The 14,045-nt window shown below is 36.9% G+C and overlaps 2 protein-coding genes and 1 long non-coding RNA gene across 7 annotated transcripts in view; 2 read left to right on the top strand and 1 right to left on the bottom strand.

Annotated features, from left to right (window-relative positions):
- CMSS1 (cms1 ribosomal small subunit homolog) overlaps window positions 1-14,045 on the top strand; it is a 239,978-nt gene that overhangs the window by 23,038 nt on the left and 202,895 nt on the right. The gene's annotated exons all lie outside the window — the stretch shown is intronic.
- FILIP1L (filamin A interacting protein 1 like) overlaps window positions 1-14,045 on the bottom strand; it is a 69,378-nt gene that overhangs the window by 17,709 nt on the left and 37,624 nt on the right. Inside the window, exon 1 of one of the 4 annotated variants that reach the window (XM_040545263.1) lies at window positions 6,103-6,271. The exons of the other annotated variants lie outside the window; for them this stretch is intronic. The gene's annotated coding sequence lies outside the window, so the exon portion shown is untranslated. Of the gene's footprint in view, window positions 1-6,102; window positions 6,272-14,045 lie in introns of those variants that run through there. 4 annotated transcript variants of the gene reach the window in all.
- LOC121064090 lies at window positions 439-14,037 on the top strand. Its single transcript, XR_005816327.1, has 3 exons — window positions 439-4,759; window positions 4,857-4,915; window positions 13,971-14,037. It is a non-coding gene; the product is annotated as an uncharacterized LOC121064090 (long non-coding RNA).

Genomic DNA, 14,045 nt, shown 5'->3' on the forward strand with positions numbered 1-14,045 from the left:
TCTTTTTTTCATTTGTTTGGTCTATAACACCATTTCCCAAACTATGCGGAGTGCTTGTTGAAGTCTAGATTCAGTAAAGCTCTTGAGGTTCCAGACCAAGCTGAATGCTTGACTGAGGTAGTCTAAGCCAAGTTGTGATCAGCAACCATGAATTGCCATGGGTATTTGAACAAAAGTGTCTAAATTACTAAATCTGACCTATTTGTTGTATAAGCTGATAAGAATTTTCAAGAGTTCTTGTTTTTTCGGTTGTTCCAAAAAGACTTTAGGGTATGTAGAAATGTTTCTCTTTCATTGGAAACATAAAATGCAATTTTAAAATCCTAGCAGAAATAGAAGGAAATACTTCTAACCCCTTAAATCTATAAAATCACTTCAGTGAAGTTAAATTGTGGAGCAGAGTTCAGAAGCTGTTAAAGGATTTAATATGTTTCTAAAAAAAAAAAAGTTGTAATAAACATGTTTGTTTTTTTTTTTGGATCATGTGTCATTAAATAATGCTTTTGCGCTTGTTTTTGATAACTGTGGGATTGCAGGATGGAGACTGAATGCCTGTTTAACTTTCTCCTCACTCAAGGGTAAGCCCAGCTTTCGTCTTGTGTTATGAAGTCTGGCCATGTAGATAGCAGAAAAATAAAAGTGAAAGTGTGACTTTAGATACCATAAGCAAGTTTTTGAAAAAAATAACAACAAAACAAACATCTTTTAAGCCACCAGGTCTCTTTGAAGGACACAGATACGTTGCATCTGAGAGAGTAATTTTGCCAAAAACGCACAAGGATCAGAAAAAGTTGACTTCAAAAATAAATAAAAGAAAGGGAACTCCACTATCCATTAAAATATTTTAAGCATTTACATTTACAGTGTTTCATGATAAAGTAACTTCATTTTAGACAAAGGTAGGTATATCATTGGGGCAAAGTATTCACAGATAATTCCAGGCAGTTGACTTCATAGGACTACAAGAACCCTTTCTGAAACCAGGCCAGCAAAAACAGGCATTGGAAACTGTTTTTATGAACATGAATGCTAGGTAGTTAAACAGAGTCAGGGCAGTGTCTTATTACTCTTTCTTCAGAGCTTCTGTTATAAATTACTGCTTTATTGTGGCTTACTATCGTACTTGTTTGCAATACCATTTTTTTTCCTTAAAGAAATATGTCATCATCATCTCTCACCTGTTCATTGTAACTGCGTTTCTCAGCATGTATGCTATAGCTTCTTGGCCTCAATACCATGTATTCAGTTGTGTTGTCTTGTTTTCTAGAATTTTTTAAATGCTTATAGTTTCAGCTTCACTATGTTATATTTAGCAATGCGTTACTATGTGCTCTTACAAGACACCCAAAACAGCTCATTGTCTTCTTGGTGTCATGTGATACCTTTTTATTTTCAAGTGTGGTTTTCCGCTGTTGCAGGGACCTGTATTACATTGATATTGTTTAATTTGTGTTTTTACAGGACTAGAGGGGAGCTGCTTTTCCTCTGAGTTTCAGGAAAACTAAAGAAAGCGTGGGAAACTGAGATTGCAAAACTCTTGCCTTTTAGCTGGTTCTAGAATGAATCGTTCTTAGAATCATAATTTTTTTAAAGGAATAATGTAATGATAGCTGAGTTCTTTAAGGATGCAAGTGAAAGTAGGTTCTTCTTGTTGTTATGGTGTTTTATTTTTTAGTTGGACTTTTATTATTCCTTCTGCCAAAGTATTGAGATCTTAGCATATACCTGATCAGTATCAATATCTTGATATGTATGAGGTCATGCTGTAGAAATGACTAAGATTTTGAATGTTTGGGGTGCTTTTTTGTAAGTCTTAAATGCCTATTTTTATCTAGTTTATATGTTTTTTCCCCGATTAAAGATGTGGCTTACTAGAGGTTTTACAGGTTATAACATAAGGGAGACTTGCTTCTAAAGTTTTTGGACATGTACTTGAATCTCCCCCTGTACAATGCAAATAAAAATGCTAAGCTGAAAGCTTTTAAATGTAGATGAAGTCATGCTTCTTCGTCTGAGGCATTCTTCCCAGTTAGCAATAAGCCATCGTCTGGCTTTTATAAGAGAAGAAACACGCTTCATCATTTCTGGTAAATCTTAAAAGTTGGTGTAATTTTTGACACCAATACTGTTAAGTATTTATTTTCAGAAGAAAGCCAGCCTGTCTGTGCCTTCCATAGTTTGTGGCAGTAAAACTTGGGTTTGTTAAACTGAGTTTCTGGTGTTAGGGTGTCTGTGTGTTTCTTTCCTTTGCCTACAGTTCTATTTACTGATATGTAGTTTTTATGAAGACATATGTTAGGGCTACTTTTATAGCTCTCTTTATTATCTGTATTGATGCTTCTTTTTTTTTCCCTGTCATAAAGAAAGTCAAAATCCTTTGAAATTACAGCAGCAACAGCATACCATAGCTGTTGTGTAATCTGTTGGCTATATCTGAATCAGTCAGCACTTCCCGACAGAATGCTAGCACTTACTTTAAAATTTGTTTTCCAGTATGTTATTTGTGTGTAGATATTTTAAATCATTAGTTCATACTAGGATGCAAATCTCTGCGAAGGGTGTCTCAGTTGCAAGAGACTATGTGGAAGGCAGATCTCCTGATAAGGAAATTTATTTTAATAAATGAAGACTTTTAATGAGGGGGGTGTGAGTTCTGCTCATTACTCCACAGACTACCACAGAGAGGTAATCGTTGTTTTATCTGATGCTTAAAATGCTGACTTGCTTTACAAAGCTTAATAAAAGTCATATGTGATGAATGGCGTTGCCAGTTCTGGGTTAACTTGGGCAAAATTTAAAATGGATAACCAGATGTACTTAGCTGTGATGCTGAGTAAATGTAAACAGGATAATATATTCTTTGAAAACCAAATTAATCTGTAACAGTAACATTGACTGTGACCACAATTTCACAACTGCTAAGCTGTTGAAAAATCCTCCTGGTTGAATAGGGATATAGATGATATAAAATCCAGTGTAAATTTGGAGACAGTAAATGGCACCAGAAAAGTTTAAAATTTGTATTGGTAAATTTGAGATTTAAGACTGGATCAACAATAGCATCTGGTTGTAGTAATTTCAATCCAGTACTAAAATTCAGTTTTACTTTATCCCAAAACCTCAGTTGATAAACAAAAAAAAATCTGTCTTGAGTTATATTCTTTCCATATCTATATATTCTTGGAAGTTACCTATCCAAAGACCAGTCTTGTATAAAAGTAGTAATGCCTTCTGTGGCAATAACTGTTCAGATTTGCAATGTATGGGTTCTTAATTCCGGCCATTCACTTCTAATCTTGTAATGCCAGCCGTCTGCAGCATCTGAGGTTACGAACAGGGAAGATTCACGATTTGTAGACAGGAGTGAAGATGTTGATATCCTATTAAATTGCTGGCAGGTGTTTTTTTTTTTTTTCTCCCTTGACTACCTATCCTGAAAAACATAATTGTAATGAGCTCTGTCCTGACAAGACCTCAGTAGCAACAAGCTTTACTTGGAGTTGCCTTAAAAGAAATCTCCCAGAGTTCAGCAACTGGAAAGCATGGCACAATGAGTTGTGAGCTGTATTCTGATGTGTTATTTTTTGGAGATGTACTTCTTTCTTCCTTCCCTCTTTCTATCAACAACTGTTTCAAGTTATTTCATTATTCTTTGAAGATAGTATCTATTACTGCTGGCATTTCAATGACATACAAGTGTTAATCCTCTTCTGTTCTCAGTCTTAATGGGTCAATAATTTAACAAGCTCACATGAATATGACTTGGGTTTTGGTGGTTAATAGTTTGAGATTTTTTCATATTACTGTAGTGCATTCTCTCCTTTCCCCCCAGCAAACTGCCTGTAAAGTCGGAAATAAAGCAAGTGATTTCAGATGCAACACCAGAATTTGGAACTCTTCAAATTTACGTCAGCCAGGAAATTATAGTTTTGCAGATGGAAAGCTTTCAGAAGGAAATGGAAAGATGAACCACAAGAGATGTGGTATAGGGGTCAAAGCACCAAGACACAGACAAATATTTTCAGTTACTAACCCAGGTCCTGCTTTTTTTCTTTTCTTAAGCTTAAGTAAAATTTTATGTCTGGACTTTAGATTTATTAAAATGGAAAAGCAGTGTTGACTTGCTGTAATGGATTATTTTGAGAATTAATATTAATCAAAAGAGGTTTTAATGTTATACTTACTAGTCAAATTATGCCAAATAATGCTTTTGATAATGTGTGAATTTTAAATGACAATGTCATTGAAACGACTACATTTTGAGCAAGTTAAGTTGGCAGGAGGGATCCTGTGTCCTTATGAACCTGAGCTTTGTTTTAAATGTATATTTTAATTATTACCAATAAAACGTTATTGCTTGACCATGCATTGTTGAGCTGTTCTTACAATACCCAGTGTTACAAAGCTCGCAGTACTACGGAGGTATAGAGGATAGTGCTTTTCCACCATTTTTTTTCCCCATGGGCAGGTGTACATGTTTGCATTTTCTAGGTGTACATGTTTGCGTTTTCTGTATGGAGTATCAGTACTGGTAAGTGTTATCATTGCAGCCTACTGCTACCATTTGTCTAATGAAAAATGGTAGAAGGAGTTAATTGAGCTCCTGAAAACTGTCTTTTCGAGCCCTGCTTGTCTTTCCCCCATGGGAAGATGGGCAAGATGCATGCTCTTGTTTGTGCCTCAAATTCTGGAAGTTCCTGGTCAGGTTGCTACTAGCACTGATTACCCCCAAGCAAGCAATTTGTGTTTAGTTTATGAGGTAAATGCTACCTGCATGTTGTGTTTACTGTTCATAGAAGTGTTAACAGTTCGAGGGCTGAATTTTTGACTCTGGTGTTTCGTCTGCATCATTCAAGTGACTAATGGGTTTGCAGAAGTTCTGAATCCCTGAACGCATGAGTTGCTTCAGCTCTCTGTAAGTTTCTAACCCTTTAGTCTTCCTTTTACACTTGTCAGTTTAATACTTCTTTTAGATTAAGACACAGCCTGAAATTTATTATCTATAAGAAATTTCAATAGATAATTCTTGTCTGTAATTTGTTATTTTTTTTTTCCCCTGAATATAACATCATAGAGTATAGGTTCAAGGTGCACCTCAATTTTTATCAGTGTTTTTTCCTGGATGCAGTTGGGTAAATAGGTGCTTTTCTGCTATCTGATTCACCTGGAGCTGTTCTGTTGTCTTGATCAGAACTAGGCATAATTGTGCAAGTATCCAATTCATACAAACTTTTTTAAAACTTCAATTAGTTAATATTTTTGGTATGACAGAAAATGGCACTTGGCCAACAACAACACATCATGTTTCTCAGAGGAGACTGGTTAGTCATAAATGTCATTTTCCCATAACATTTACAGGAATTGGATGTTCTCTAAAACAATTTTAACACACATTTTATATAGAAGTAAACGTCTGGAGCTGCTTTTTCATCCATGGGCGGAATAGGCACTGTGCCTATCTCTTATGCTGCCATGGCCTTATTTGTATGTTAGTGGTCAGCAGCAGTGGCAAAATTTAGAACTTTCCGATGGCCCCTTCCAATTGCCACCAGTACCTGGATAAGCTGCCTGGATAAGCTGCAGTCATACAGCTGCCACTTGCTTTTAGACAGGTGGAAGTTGGCTGCAAACTGCGGTGTGTTTTTCGTGTGCTCAATACATATGGCAAGAATTTATGTGCTTAAATCGCTATTACAATATTTTCTTAATATTGTAAGATAAATGGTAAAGGTACCTCAGTACTGAATGGGCTTGTCTGGGAAGGCTTGGGAGTTCACCAGCATTTTGGGGGGGTGGGTTGGTACTTAAAAACAATTAGACAATTATTCCTTAGGAATGATGTAGGTGTTGTCTCTCCTGTGCAGGTGGATAAAATTACATGACTTATTGAGGTCATGTTTATATCCATAAAATCTTTACTATCTACATACACCCTAAGACAAGAATAAGCCCTTTTTCGTGTGCGTGCTTCTGAAGTACCTCTGTGTGTAATAAACTCTGGGTGTATGAAGGCTGGGCTGAGGTGGCACCCCTTCCTTTCTTTAGCACAAAATATGAACCTTAATTTTTACTGCAAGTTCAGATTCAGAAAATTAAATTTACCTTGTCAAATTTCATGAAGTTGATCATTTTCTTGTAGACCTGATAATGTGAGGGCATCTGTTTTCCCTAAAATGGACCTTTCCATCACTTCCTCTTGGAGGACTAAAGTGAAAAAGAGATGGTAGCAGTGCAGAACAGTGTAGTTCAGTGGCTAAAAACAGCTTTGAAGCTACAAGTGATGAAGAATGCTGTCAGTTTCATAATTTGCAGTATGGTTCATTGATAAAATGTATTAAAACTATTTCTCACATATTACAAATTGTTTCTGGGTATGATTCTAGGTATTGAAGCTCTGTGATTCTGAGAGTGTCACTACCTGGGAATTAATTCGCTTCCTTGCTATCTGTCCTAATCCTGCGAAATGTTTTGCCGTATGTCTTCTACAGCTGAATGTGTTGGGACTTGAAGCGTGGAATGTTTGGAGGTTGTGTCGTTTCAATAGGACCTCGGTCCACCTTGGCCTGGGAACACTCAGTGAATCATCTAAAGATGCATGTTTGGTTAAAGCATGTTAATCCTAATCCTGAGCATAGATGCTCTTATTCAGGATTTAAGTCACCTTTGCTTCTCCAAACTGTTCCTCTTAAAGAGGACTAATGCACCATTTTAAACCATGGGATGGGAAACTACAGCTGAAAGCTGCTGTTGCTAATCTGAGAAATGTTTTCTTCTAGTTCTAAGGTTTACTTCATAGATTTAATTCATATATTTAAATAACAAGTAATTAAAATAGTATTTTCACCTATGATTGTTTAAGTAAACATCTTTTACTCTCAGATAGGTTGATTATGATGTGTTGAAGTAAGATTGTCCATTCTTCTATGGCCTTGAGAATTCACTGTGTTAAACATCAAGCATCCTGCCTAAGCATAAATGAAAGTTAGATGCTTTAGACATCTGTCCAGTCAAAGTGCCAATAACAGTTTGTGTTTAGAATCAGCTTCTTTTTTTTTTTTCTTCTTGTAGCTACTTGCACGTGTGTTCAGCAGCTGGAGTGACTGTTGCTTGCTTTGGAAAAAAAATGTTCCTTCTAGGGAAAAAAGATCTAAATTGTTAGGACGAAAAAGTGGACTTAGCTAGTTCTAGCTATGTTATGTGCAATGGTTTCTTAACTCTTAAATTAGTCTTCTTAAAGCCAAGAGAGATGCTTACTTTTCCCATCTTTAGTTGGTTTCTGTTTTTTTTTCTGTCCTTCAAAAACTGCCATAGAAAAAAGGCCTTTTTAGGAAAAAGGGGGGTCATGTCCATGTGTATTTCCCTTGCCCCTTCAAATAAAGGCTCCAAGTGTTCCCTGTTCTTCAAACTGTTAATTCAGTTGAACGATCTCTACCTCGTTATTGTACCCCAAACTGATTTATAACCAGGAATCATTATGTGACTGAGGGGCATTTAGCTACATGCCCTATTTGATCACTCTTCTTGCCTCCTGGCTGATGATCTGTGATGCTTAGGTTATATTTTCCTGTTTTCAGACGTCACTCAAAAATGAAGGAGCTGTAGCATGCTTTCATGTACAGTATGTTTCTGGTGTAATACATCTTAGCTTTTATCATTAATTTAAAAAGTGATTTCAGTTGCTGAAAATAAAAGGACACCATTATCTCTAGACAAAACGTGCCAGTTATTTGGTTAACAGTGTTAGCCCAGATATATGAGAGGGTCATATACAAGTTATAAAATGTTAAATTCTTGTCAAATTCTGATTTGTTGTCCCCCCAGTTAATCAAGACTAAAATAAGAGAATTTTGCCATATACAGGGGAGGCAATAATTATCTAGGGCTTTAATCAGAGGATGGGAACAAAGCAAGGACAAGCTGATATTTTTGTAAGTGTCAGCTTGTAAGTTTTGTAAGTGTTGTAACCTTTCTATGCTCTGTTGCATTTTCTTTCCTCCTCCTTTTTGGGGGTTAGCAAAATCTGTACGCTTTAAGGTTCTTGTCAGCTGTTGTCTGCTATTTTCCCAAAAGGGAATCACGGTGTGTACCAGCTAGCAGAAGCCTAAACACTTCCAGCAGTTGCTGTCATCCGTTTTTCCCACACTGTAGACAATCTATTTTATCTGTCTTGGAATATCCTATACAGAAGTTATGCTTGAGATAATTGCTTCAGTGGGTTTATATACCCCTGTGCGGCTTACCCATATACATGAAAATGCAAGTACCTATTTATATGTTAGACATGTTTTTAGAAACATATTTTAGGAGAAGTTTTAAGCCTGCCAAGGTTCATGGTGGCCTTTTCACTGAAGCCAATTTCTTATTTAATTTGGGAGTGATGTGGACTGCTAGTCAAAAGATTTTCTCTTTACGTGAAAGAGTATATGGTACTATTTTGTAAGTTTAGAAAATGTTTCAGCTTTGAGCATTAAGAAATGACATTTTTTTCCACCTTCCTATATAAAATCATTAGTAGCTGTTTGAGGATCTAGTTCTCATAGAGCTACATCCAAGTTAATATGTTAAGCATTGGATTTCAGATATTTAAATTATGGGCTAGCTGCCCCAAATGTGGAGTTGTGGCACCCCCAGGTTCAGGAGACCAAACTTAATAAATAAATGAGGCTTATTTCATTCACTTTCCTCTTCTCTATGAAGGGATCTGAGGCAGAATGGCTAAAGTTGAGTAAGTTCTTGACTGGGAGGAGTATTCTGTAGTTGAAAACTAAAACAACTGTGACATTTATCAAGCTGCTTCTAAGAAATATCTATGTAGCTAAGTAGAATCAAATCATGTTTTTTTAGGAATGTAGGGGGTGGAATTAATTTCAGGTAAGCCAGGCCTAGTGGCGGTAAAATTTCAAGATTTTCATAATAATTTGGCTTAGTGACTGAAATTTCTGCAAATTCTACCTGAATATTGATTAAAACAACAACAACAAAAAATTGATGGAATTCAGGTAGCTCATACTTTCCCTAAGATGCTTTTATCCGTGAGCTAAAATCAGGTATGTAATTAAAATGTGAGTTTTATGAGTAGATTACTATTACTTTCCATTTTTAAACAGCCAATCTTGTGTTTTTTTTGTTGTTTGTGTGCATGTGTTTTCCCTCGTAGTAGCAACATACTGGTTAAGGTCAGTAATTTAAATTTTTTCCCATCTCTTATGCACTCATTACAGTAGTTGCTATGCAAACACTAGATGAGCTTTGTCCCTCTACTCTCTTGCAGTGAATTGGAAAGAAATTGCCTTGAATATTAGGTTTCAAGCAGATCTTTAAAAAAAAAAAAAAACAAAAACAAAAAAACAAAAAAACAAAACCTCCCTAACCTATTGTTTCTTTTAACTTCAATGCAGTTGTTGTGTTCCTTCCCAGGCCTTTGGAATTTAGTAAAGGACAATGAAATATGGTTCATGCATTGTTTCACATCCCTGAAATGTATGCAAGATTAATCAATCCCTCCACCCCCATTTAAAACAGAAATAATAGTAGTTTTTTTTAAGGGTCTCAGTTTTGATCGCACTGTTTTTGTGTTTGATATTGTACAGGCATAAACATGAATATTGAATGTTGTCTGACCTGGTGGGTATGAATGATGCTGGGCAAAACATCTGGTGAGATTAGAAAAGGTTTTCTTTTATAAACTACAAATGGTCTGTTTATGGAATTATGCAAAGATCAAAATGCCTCTGATAGATAACTTTTTTTTTTTCTCCTAGTCAAAAGTATTTCATTTTGCTTTTTATATTTTCAGTCATGTTCATCAGAGCTTTGTGCCCCCTGCTTAGTAGTACTTCTGTCAAGTTTTGCTGAAGCTCAAGCACAAGGTGATGGTGGGCTCTGGTTGCTCTGCTTCTGTGAGCATGCAGTGTGAAGTAAAACAGCATGGGTTCTTCAGTGACTGCTCTCTGGCGGTTATCTACAGGTCCCCTTGCCCAGCTCAAGGCTGAAGTGGATGTCTTACACCACCATGACATGCATGATGAGCTGTAGCAGAAGGGGTGACTTCTGCAACAGGAAAATGTGTGCGTTTATCAACTTGAATGACTGAGATTGTAGGACTTTGGGTTGTGTTGAAATGTTGCTAAGCAAGGTCAGTTGGAGCTTTCACCCCCATTTTATTATTAAAGGAGGGCTGGGTGTTGTCTCATCTTGGATAACCTAGCGTTCATTTATTGCAGGAGCATTCACCTTCTTTATCACCTCAGTTCGGTTACTCTGCTGATCAGGCAGTGCTTTGAAAAGTGTTGATTTTGTATTGTTTTTAAACTGGAGACTACAAAGTGCTTCAGAAAATCATCAAATATACTTTCCTTGAGTTTCTGAACACTCGAGGAAAGTGAGCTGTAAATGCCTGAGTGTGCTCCGTTGGTCAGGCTGTGTGAGATTGCTGTTGACCTTCCAGAAACAACATGGTGCCTTGGCCGTGCAATCAAAGTGATTCCTGTCTCACTGACAGGAAACACAGCAAACCTCAAAATCAGCGTAATGTACCGAGAGCCATTAGGACTCAGAATGCCCATTACTTCACTTAAAGCACGAGACTGGGCACTATATTTAGAATTTTTCAGCCATGTCTCTTACCCTCTTAGAGCTGAGTAATACAGTTTAGTGAATGGTGAACTAACTAAGCTTTCAACCACATCAAAAAAGCTCAAGGTAAACCTCATGGATGCCCCGGCAAAATCCATGTAAAATGAGGAAGACAGACCTAAGCAATTAAAATAAATGTATTTTTAGTGGTAAGTTGTAGTTTCTAAGTTCACATCAATTTGATGACAGGGTGAAGTATTAAAGGGAACTATTAATGAGTCAGAATTAAATTTTATAGGATGGTTTTTAAAGATATGTCTTTCTACATTATAACCTCCATAGTATTCTCTGGCTTAAGTATTTTTATGGGTCATTTTAATTGCTTCTGTAATGAACTGTGTTCAGGTCATACCACACCCAGAATCTGAGAGAAGCTGTTTGCAGGAGAGTTAGTGAGGAGTGGTAGCTGCTTGCTCTTCCATGCCAATCTACATCTGATAAAGGATTTTCCCTGAAGAAAAGTGCCAGCTTTTTAAGAACTGCCACACAGTAGAAACTGTTGCTAGGACTAAAATCAGGCTTCCGTATTTTTTTTTTTAATATCCCATGACAGTGGCAAATGTGATCATTCATCACAGCAGTGGGTAAATAACATGAAAGTGCTGTTAGTAAGAAAAATCAGGCAGTGGCTTGATTATATTAGTACTAATGGGGAAAATAAAAAAAAGTGCAAGTGATACCTGTTGATCTTCTAGATCGATCTCTAAAAATTTTGCTGTCAGCAGTTACGTGATATCGGTCAGTGGAAGGAAGGGAAGTGACGGGGAAGGAACAAAGGGCCAATGCAGTCTGATAGGAAGCTGACTTTCATTTCTGGAGAATGTGCTTGTTCTTAAAGTGCTTTCTCTTTACATTGTATGTTGTAAATAAATAAATAAGGAGAAACTTAAGTGAAGGAATGCAGGTGCTCAAGACTGAATTACATGCCAATTCCTTTCCTTCACTGTCTTCTTTCCTTTTACCGTTAAGTGATGCAAGCTAACATTTTGATTGCTTAAAATTAGATAGTCTCAATACATACGAAGAAATCTGTGACAAAACAAAGGCATGTAACACCGTGGGGAAAAAAAACACAACTGCAAGAAATGTTAATTGTGATACCTGAGTAATTATTTTGGACTTTTACCAGTAGAAATGAGAGCAAAATTGGCCCTGTAGGTATTAAGTGAAGAAACTTTTCCCTTTAGAAGGAAGTCTGTCTTTCTGGAAGACAGACTATGGGAAATGGATTTTTTCTGTTTATTGATAGATATCATGATTTGTATTAGACCAGCAGGATTCACAGTACAGATGGTACTCCGGATATTTCTGAAGCAATAAATAACAATACATGTTGCCCTCCTGTGCTGGATTTTGAAGAGCTGAAAGTCTCTTAGCTATGGGTAGTCTTATTTCATAAAGGCAGTAAGTAGAAATAGAAAAAAGTTTATTGCAAGTATAATATTTCTGTAAATATTCTTTCTTTATCATATTGTAGTCCTTTGACTTCTGCTTATCCCTACTCTTAAGACACGCTTGAAGGTCTATTTCTTAATTTTGGTTTGTAACATATCTTTTCACAATGTAGCTAACACTTCCACTTTATAACTTGCCAGTGCATTTACTAATTACTAAATTCACTGGAAACAGGATGTATAGGAAACTAAATAATCATTTACAGGGAAGAGATGTAGGTTGCAAGTCTATAGATAGAGCAGAACAGCACGCAGAAGACGACATTGTAAGGGTTTAGGATACTGATCCAGGGTATTGGTTTTCTAATATAAACTTCCATTTGTTGTGGTTTCTGGGATTCTTTTCATTCTATATGTACTGTACTATGCCCTATTGATTCTATAGCCAGTCAGACTACAGATATCAACAGAGGTGTAGACTTTACTTATTACAAGGAAGATTATCTTGGAAACATGGATGTGACCTTTATTTAAATGCCAAGGTGAATAATACACAAATATCTGAGTTATCTTTGAAATGAAATGTTTGTATATATTTAAGATTTTAGAGCCATGGGGAAAATGACTATTGATTTTTTTTTTTAAGAATTGAAAAATGTCACAAAACGTTCACATGGTATTTTGATTCTTAGTCTCTAACTCCTTGTATGTTGGACAGTACAGCAACACAAATAGAATCATTAAGGTTGGAAAAGATAGGATTGTGTCAGCTTAAATTTTTCTTAAATACATACATGAGCAAGGATTTTGTAGGATTTAAAACATTGGATGAAACTGAAAAAAACAACCACCTCTCTGCTGTCTGTATGAACACTGAATGCCTACACCTTTCTGCTATCTGTACTAATGCTGAATGCCTATTTAATTTCATACTAAGGAAAATGGAAAAAATACAACAAAATCTGGTTTTCCTTTTGAGAAGAGTTTGTCTGTTAAGCAGTCGAACTTGTGCAACATTTAAAGTGCACATAGGACAGCAATGCTTAGTAGCCTGAACTTGCAAGTAGGACAGTGCAATTGACTTAATGGCAGTTGTTCCTATAAACAGCGATTTGACAGGGCTTGGTCCTTAATCCAGGGAGAGGACAGTGTAATTTCGTGTGCTACGCAGATGTGAGCAGTAAACATGCTGAAGTCTGCTCTTTCAAGGTGCTCAGTGCCTCACCAGAGCTGCTTTTCCATCTCAGTTTCTGGAGCTGCTAACTGCAACACCTTGCAGAGTCAGCCTCAGAGAGATCAGCAAGCTTTCTGATTTGTAAAGCCTCTGTTTGTCTGGTGAGCAGTGTTTCAAGTTTTTTCCTGAAAATCTGACAGCTCTGTCCTCTCACGACTTGACACTTGCACACAAGACACAGAAGAGGGAAGCAGCGTGTAGGAGTTGAAAAGTTTGTTAGTAATTAAACTGGTTACAGTTGTTTGTTTCGGACATGGCAAAATCTTACTGCAAAATAACGTTTGTGGCAATTTATACATCGCTCTGTGAACTGCAGTAAAAGTTGTTCAAAAGTAGCGTTAAGTGCTTAGAGACATGTGCTTGCACATGTATCCTAATATGTAGCATATGCATATAAATGCAGCAGTAGCTCTACCTAATATGTTACAATACAGTTGGACTCCTTCCACAGCTTCAAATGCAGTCGTGATTTTATCCAACAATTTGGAAAGTGTGTGTAATTCACAACTACCTCTTTCCCCAGCCTTAAATTCATTCCTCCTCTGTTGGCTCCGCAGGAATCGTTTAAAGCGCAGCTTTAAGCGCTCGAGCTGCTCATCCCGCTTCCGAGTGACTGGGCATCTTCTAGACCTCCTGGTGCCGTTGCCACCGCTCTCCGCTCGTCACCCCTTTCGATAATTTTTTTTTTCCCCCTCTTTTTCCGAAAGCGACCTTTCCGCCAGAAGCGTCCCGGTAGGATAAAGAAGGCTGGCAGCAGCGCTCTCCTTCCCTCCCGCTCTTAC

This window comes from Cygnus olor, chromosome 1 (genome assembly GCF_009769625.2).
Source record: "Cygnus olor isolate bCygOlo1 chromosome 1, bCygOlo1.pri.v2, whole genome shotgun sequence".
NCBI lineage: Eukaryota > Metazoa > Chordata > Aves > Anseriformes > Anatidae > Cygnus > Cygnus olor.